The 8,192-nt window shown below is 48.0% G+C and overlaps 1 pseudogene; it reads left to right on the forward strand.

Moving 5' to 3' along the window:
- The first annotated feature begins 382 nt into the window (after positions 1-382).
- Positions 383-2,354, forward strand: LOC108634849 (annotated as a pseudogene).
- Positions 2,355-8,192: the final 5,838 nt, after the last annotated feature.

Below are 8,192 nucleotides of genomic sequence, written 5' to 3' on the forward strand. Positions count from 1 at the left end.
CATCCCGCGGAGAAGAGACCCAGACCCGCCCCGAAAAGCACACCCTCCCGCCCCGACCTGTGCAACAGAGACCCTTCTGTTCCCTCCATCTCCCTGCCCTTGAAGGACCAGCGCTCTTTCCCGGCCGTAAGTTATCAGAGCGGAGCGGACCCGGGTGCCCAGCGGCGGCGGCGGCGCACTCCCGGCTTAAACGTGCTTGAGTGCTCCTGTCCCAGCCATCGCTGCTGGCTCCACCACTGGCCCCGCGCTCCACCCCCAGCTCCCGGGCCTCACCCGCGATCCCAGGGCCGGTGCGAGCCTCTTCCTGAGCAGGGACCTGGTGCCTAGGCTCATTGGTCTAGATGCAGAGCTTTTTAGTAGAGAAGTGGCCTTGTTGGGCACTATGTCTATCCTTTAACCCAGCGAAACAGATGTCCTGTCTTTCACTTGGTCTGCAGAGTCCAAGTTGAATATAAGCAGGTTTCCAAGTAGACGATTTTGTGGACCTGTCCCGGGTCAGCATTTCTGCTTGGTAGGGTTGGGGCGTGTGAGGGGCACGTGGTGGGGGGATTTCCACGCACTATATTGGCTCTAGCTTTCCTTTTCTGCAAAGTAGATGATGAGGTTATGATACTAAACGCAGCTCAACTTGACAGTAAATTCTTCAGAATCTTCCCTTCTTCAAAAATCTGAAAGGAAGGAAAATGTGCTACAAAAAACTTCGGTCTTAGACAAAGCCACTAGCAGAACTGTTTATGATCCTGTTCATGCAGCTCCAGCTACTTCTACCCGTGTGTTTTATATCAGAGGCAGGGGTTTGCCATGCAGTTATATTTCCTGTAGTAATAATATTAACTGTTTTTCACCTTCATAGTATGACAAGAATTGAACTCGAAGACAGCATCAGTGTCCAGTAGTTCCCAAAGGTGGTCTCAGCCATGTCCCAGATGACTCAGTATCTGAGAGGAGACACACTCAACAGTGGTACTTCCATCCCATTATCCTACCTTGTGGCTGGGTAGAGGAGTGTTTTGAGAAGTGCCACTCTTTTGGAGGCCAGAGCTAAGGTGAAGGATATCAAAATATCCAAGGAGAGGATAACTCTATCCACAGACAGGATGTACTCCAAGAAGGTAGTTTAGGGCATATTTTCCATGGGATTTATGTAGATGAAAAAGATCCAAATAAAGAACAGCAATCATTTGTAAAAACAGAGATTAAGCTTCTGAAATTCAGGTGACAATGATACTTACTGAATGTTGCATGCTATGAGATCTTCATCACAGAAATCTTCCTCCTATTTCCCTTATGTGTATAGAAGATAGAGAAAACCCCTGGTGATATTGCATTACATTAATTGGGAGAATCGTACATAGTTTTCACAGCATTGCAAATTGTGTGTCTGTGTGTATTAGTCAGTCAGTCCTGTCCGACTCTTGCCACCCCATGGACTGTAGGCCACCAAGCTCTTCTGTCCGAGGAATTCTTCAGGCAAAAATAATGGGGTGGGTGGCCATTCCCTTCTCCAGGTGATCTTTCCGACCCAGGGATCAAACTCTGGTCTCCTGAATTGCAGGCAGATTCTTTACTGTCTGAGCCACCAGGGGAGCCTGCAGCACAAATTAGTAGAAGCCAATAATCCGCAGGCAATTTCTCAACAGGACCTGGTCCACAAGGTCAGATTGCCCGTGGAATGGATTACCTGGTCAGAAGAGAAGTCCTCCACAAAGACCTGGCTGCTAGGAGCTCTGCCATTGATGACAGCCTCAAGTTAAGAGTGCAGATAGCTCCTCTCCAGAGTCTTGTTCCCTCCCCATGGACTCTCACTGTGTGGGGGACAATGAAAAAGTGGGATCGATTGATGGCTCATGAACATCTGGTTAAGAATGAGGTCTCCAGACTTCCCTGGTGATCTAGTCGCTAAGATGTCACACTCCCAATGAAGGGGCCCGGTTCGAACCTTGGTCGTGGAACTGGATCCCGCATGCTACAACTGAGAAGTCAGCATGTTGCAACTAAGAGTCTTCACACTGCAAAAAGATCTCAAGTGCCACAACTAAGACCCAATACAACCAAAACAAAAAAAAAAAGAGAGAGATTAAAAAAATAATTTATTTTAGTTCTCCAGTGCTAGTGATGTGTGGGCCTTCAGAGTGATACTGTAGGAGTTCATGACTCTGGGTCAAATACCCTACACAGATGTCGACTCTTTAGAGATATGGAAGGTTATCAAATGTCCCAGCCAATCAACTGTCCTGATGAACCATTTGCTGTGATGGCTTGTGCTGGGCCTTAGATTCAGAGGAGAAGCCCAGTTCCAGCAGCTGGCCCAGTGTCTCACAGAGCTCCATGCAGCCCTGGAGGCCTGTGTCTGATTGTCCTCTCACAGTCCCCCAACATCAGGGGAAAGGTGCCTGCTGGGGCCCTCTTGGAGCCAGCCAGTCACATATATCACCCAGCACCACAAAAGCACATTGTCTTCCAGAACACTGTGCCTTAGGAAAGCCATAGCATCTAAACTTCCTAAGACAGACTTAGTGATGTGGAATATTTTCTAGATATCACTTTCATTAGGTTGAATTGAAAATGTTTGTATAAATTTTTTTACCAAGAAATTTTTAAACAGTGTTATAAATAAATAGTTTTTTAAAACTGTTTCAACACAAATACTTGGACTACTTAGTGCCAAGTGTCTTTTAGGTTGTACTTCATCAAAGTGACGTAGTTGATTCACCCTTGAATGTGCCAGGCTTAGTTGCTCAGTCATGTCCAACTATTTGCAACCCTGTGGACTATACAGTCCATGGAATTCTCCAGGGTTGAATACTGGAATGGGTAGCCTTTCTCTTCTCTAGGGGATCTTCCCAACCTAGGGATCGAACCCAGGTCTTCCACATTGCAGGTGGATTCTTTACCATCTAAGGCACCAGGGAAGCTCAAGAATACTGGAGTACTCGATTTTCCAAGGGATCTTTCTGACCCAGGAATTGAACTGAGGTCTCCTGCATTGCATGTGGATTCATTACCTGCTGAAGCACCAGGGAAACCCTTAAGTTTCTTTCTTCTTCTTCTTTTTTTTTTTTTTTTTAATATTTATCACTAGTCTTGGGAATTATTGTCTATAAGATAAAATACTTCATCTTAGGAAAAGAAAAATGAAAAAATGCTCTCGCCTTGTACAGGAAAAGGCAGTATTGGAGGAAGAAAAGTTAAAAGCTAGAAGGAAAAAAACAGAAAAATACACCAGAAACAGAAACTACTCTTTCATGAAAAATTGCCTTTAAAATTTTTTTTTTTAATAAAGAGTTCCACCTTCTTACTTGGGGGAAAGTAGGAGCGGAATTCATTGAAACATCTTAAATTTGGCAGATCTTAGCATATGGCACCCGGCTCCAGTACTCTTGCCTGGAAAATCCCATGGACGGAGGAGCCTGGTAGGCTGCAGTCCACGGGATCGCTAAGAATCGGACACGACTGGGAGACTTCACTTTCACTTTTCACTTTTCACTTTCATGCATTGGAGAAGGTCATGGCAACCCACTCCAGTATTCTTGCCTGAAGAATCCCAAGGATGGGCGAGTCTGGTGGGCTGCCATCTATGGGGTGGCACAACGTCAGACACGACTGAAGCGATTTAGTAGAAGCAGCAGCAACAGCAGCAGTTCTGCGAGCCAGAAGTGGATTTGGGGCAGGTCAATAATAAACAACAGTGATTTTATTTATTTTTCCTTTCTGGAAAAGGAGGATAACACCATTCCAGAAGGTGCAATCATGGTTTAAGGTTACGAATCCCTTTTACTGCACCTAGAATAGTGCTATGCACAGAATGGGTGCCCGAGTTGTGTTGCACACACACACACAAAAAGTAAACAGATTTTGTGCTTATCTTCAAGGCTGGCTTAAGTATTAAATGGATTTTTTAAAACACTTGAAAAAATTAAAGAATTCAATTTTTTTTTAAATTACATATGCATCATGAGGAAAGCGCTCAGTGCCTAGCCACTGATCAGCGCCTCCCTGGAGTTAAAGCTCCTCCCAGACAGCTCAGGCTGTTACTAGTTGAAGCTGGTTATGACCCACATCCTACCACTGGTGAAGGTAACAAGTGGTGAAAAAGGACAAGTTGGTTTGCTCAGGAGCCCCGGGAAAATAGTGACCTAATGTCCTCAGACCGCCTCCAAGTTTCCAGGTTAGAAAGGGGGCAGAGGTGGCTGCTGCAGGGCACATCAGCATCTTGAGGACAGTCAGGTTGGTTGGCACAAGGCGAACGTTTGAGCACCACCAAGCTTATGGTTTCAACCAGTCTGGGGGTCTGCGTGCTTGCAGCCAGCAGTATTGATGTGCTGGAGGTCTGCTTCCTATAGAAACAACTTGAGGCTTGTGTCAGCTCTTTTTTATCTTTCATGGAACTGGGAAATTCATGACACTGCTATGTGGCTGCTCACAGTCTAAATTGTAACCAGTTTCCCAGCCTAAGGAGTATTCCTTTCTCCATCTTCACATGTTCTAATCCTTAACTCTTAAATCACCGTTTTGAGACTCACAGGAGGCCTGGCTGACTAAAACTTTTCTACAAACAAGAGGCAGACAGATAGCATGGGGGTGGTCTTTCCCACTCAGGCTCCCTAGGGCCCTTTTGGTTAAAAGACCATTTATTACCCATTTTTCCATGGCCCCAAGAAGCCCAGGGCCTCCAACAGCTTCCTGTCTCTTGAAGAGAGTCTCAACATGCCCTGTCTCAACTGGCATCTTATCCCTCTGTCTGATAACTCACCCAGCAAAACCCTCCGACCTGGTGCCCAGGACCTAACTTAGGAGGGACGGGAACAGGGTTTCCCAGAATGTGACACAGGGCTCGAGGGTGAGGCTGGGCATCCCCACTTCTACCCTTTGCTCCCACATTCATAGTGTCTAGGAATTGGGACAGCAGCAGCCTATAATGGCTATTGATTAAGGTAGGTATTGACAGATGTTTTTCTCAGGAAGAAAGTAAATCTCGAGGTCTCTTTAGGCAATTTGGTATCTGCCTCTGGGTGGAAAAGGAGCTTCCGCATTTGTGGGGCACCAGAAGCCAAACATAATGTGTACATCAACTGAGAACAAGACTTGTCCATGGTCCTGCTTTCGGACCCCAGTAATGAGTGACCCATCCCGTAGAGAATCATCCAAGAGCTGCCTCAGTTGTCTGTTTATGAACCAGAAACTTACCCTGTCCTGCCTTGTAGCTTCTGGTCGTGGGACTGTGATAGGAGTGTGGATCTGGCTGTTATGGGCTAATGAACCCCCTCTGCTGTAGACTGGCTTCCTTGGTTCAAGGAGCCATAGGGGACACTGCATGAAGCCACAGGTGTGATCAGGGGATAGTGTCCCTGTATCAACTCTGGTGTCAGGCCTAGGTCACCTGCTGGTACATCTGATTTGTTCCCTGTGGCCCTGGTTATGCCAAGCCACATAATCACTTCTATCCTATGACGGCTGGCCTATCTGAACTAATGGTTAGGGGTTGGTGAACCCAGATCATGCTGGGCAACTCTGACATTCCATGACCAGAGGCCTTATCTCTGCCAGGCTGCAGGACCATACCAGGAGCCACACTGAATGGTATGGGCTTCCTCATCTCAAGTGGTGTGCCCTTTCTTCAGGACACTAGGAGTCTGTGTTGTGAGCCTCCAAGTAAAATGCCACATACAGCATGTAGCCCCTTTCCAAACACAGATAGTTATGACATCACCGGTTCTGTTGGGTCATCTGCCCAAGAAGCAGGTCCAGCCACACTCATCATTCATCAATTGTGACTGCTTTTGTGCCAGGACAGCAGTTGCAGCAGAGACCTAGGGTTGTGAAGCCTGAAATGTGTCATATGTACCATTAGAGGAAACCTAGGACCTCATGGTAATTCAGTGGAGATGAGATAGGGACCACAGCTCTGCAGGCCTAGGGAGACTGTAGGTTGGTACTCGTTTCCATGATTTCCTCCAGGAGATGATGTTGTTTACACGTACTATCAGGGGATGGGGAGTTAGGGTCAGAAGAATGAATGTGGAATTCACGACTATGGTACCCTCACCCATGGTAGTTTACTAACAACACAGACTGTCCATTCAAGTCAGAAGTCCAGGACATGTGCAATGGACACTGAATGGATCTGTGGACCCAGAGATAACCACTGTTAGCAGGACCTGGGGCAGGTGTCTATTAATTGCCTGGTCCTTGGAGCATCACTTCACAGCACGGGGGCCATGATCATGCTACAGTCCTGTGCATGGCGTTAGTAACACACTGGGTCCCATATGAATGTGGGAGTAGTTCCAGCTCACTTCAGTCACTCAGTGCTGTCCGACTATTTGTGACCCCATGGACTGCAGGCCGCCAAGCTTCCCTGTCCATCACCAACTCCCAGAGCTTACTCAAACTCATGTGCATCATGTCAGTGACGCCATCCAGCCATCTCATCCTCTGTCGTCCGCTTCTCCTCTGGCCTTCCATCCTTCCAGCATCAGGGTCTTTTCCCAATGAGTCAGTTCTTCCCATCAGGTGGCCAAAGTATCGGACTTACTTACCCCAGTAAATAACCATGTGGCTCATCGGAGAGAGAATGGAAGGACTTCTGCACTTGCTGTCATGATGAAAGGGCCCTCCTCACTGGGACGGGGCTTCTTTCTCTGGTGATGCCTTCTGAAAACTAGCTCAGTTCTGGAAATTTTGATAGGGATGTTTGGGACGGATGGCTGCTTTCAGCCTGCTGATCATCCAGTCTTGTGTTTGTCTCTCCTTGGTTTCTGTCTCTCAGTCAAGCAGTTTGCATCCAGGTTCACTGACCATCTCTCTGCCTCTAGATCACCCTGTGCTCTGAGCCATCATTGTGCTCTTGGCAGTCCAGGCTGGCATTGGGACTCTCTAATCACTTTCAGCTTCCCTGATAGCTCAGTTGGTAAAGAATCCGCCTGCAACACAGGAGGCCCCAGTTTGATTCCTGGGTCGGGAAGATCCGCTGGAGAAGGGATAGGCTACCCACTCCCTGTATTCTTGGGCTTCCCTTTGTGTCTCAGCTGGTAAAGAATCTGCCTGAAATGCGGGGAGACCTGGGTTCGATCGCTGAATTGGGAAGATCCTCTGTAGAAGGGAAAGGCTACCCACCGCAGTATTCTGGCCTGTCGAATTCCATGGACTGTATAGTCCATGGGGTCACAAGAGTCAGACATGACTAGCGACTTTCACTAATCACTTTGACCATTGTACCCAACTTTGCTCCTGACATACAACACTCCACCTGGAATCTGATTTTTCCCCATTTTCCATCCTGTTCCTGCTGGAAGCCCATGGCAACACGGTCTCCTACCACTATCCCTGATTTCCACAAAAGTCAGCCCTTTGAGCTGCTGGAGATGCTTCTCATGCACGGTTTCCTCTCTAGCTCCATAGACTCCATCAGGCTTTCCCATGGTGCCTGGTGGCCTGGACACTTTCCTGCCTTTCATACCATTTCTGCCCTGGCAGATTCACTTCTCTGAGCCTTGGATGCCCTCCTCTACCACCTGCCTCGGAGGTTCTGGACTTTCTCTTTCATGCCATGTGGGCCAGGCCTTTCTCCAGGCTTCTGAGACCCATCAGAGTGGGAGATCAGCAGCATCTCCCCAGCCTTGCTAAGTCCTGTGACCCGTAATTATTAACTCTTCTTCTCCAACTTGGGGTTCTGTGCTCACCCACCTCTTTGCCCTTCTCCCTGTGGTCCTGCTTCCTCAGGCATCCCCACAGGCTCCCCATCTCTCACAGGACCCGGGTTAGATTCTGACAGTCCTCTGTCATCTAGACTTTTCCTGCATAGCAGCCTGGCATGTCTCTGCAAAGGTTATGATGCTGGGAATGGACCTGTGGACAAGGGGACACAGCCAGGATGTGTGATCTTTGCCAGGCAGGGGACTCCTCCTTCTCCACAAGGAGAGGAGGGGCACTGGCTGTATGGTGTGTGTTGTGGGATGTCATTGCTCTGTCAGCCCGCCCTGCACTTTAATCCGCTCTCACATAACTGGGGGAAGGGGCCTCAGGGTCTTTTTTTCCCCAACCTCACCCTCACTGTGTTTTGCCTTCACAGACGCTCATCTCTTTCCTATAATTTCACCATGATCCTCAGCCCAGAGATGCCATGTTGTTCAAGAGAGGAGTCAAGAAGCAAAAGGTCTTTCTCTCCTATGACTGTGGTACAGCTAAGATCA

The sequence above is a fragment of the Capra hircus genome, unplaced genomic scaffold, assembly GCF_001704415.2.
Source record: "Capra hircus breed San Clemente unplaced genomic scaffold, ASM170441v1, whole genome shotgun sequence".
NCBI classification, from domain to species: Eukaryota; Metazoa; Chordata; class Mammalia; order Artiodactyla; family Bovidae; genus Capra; species Capra hircus.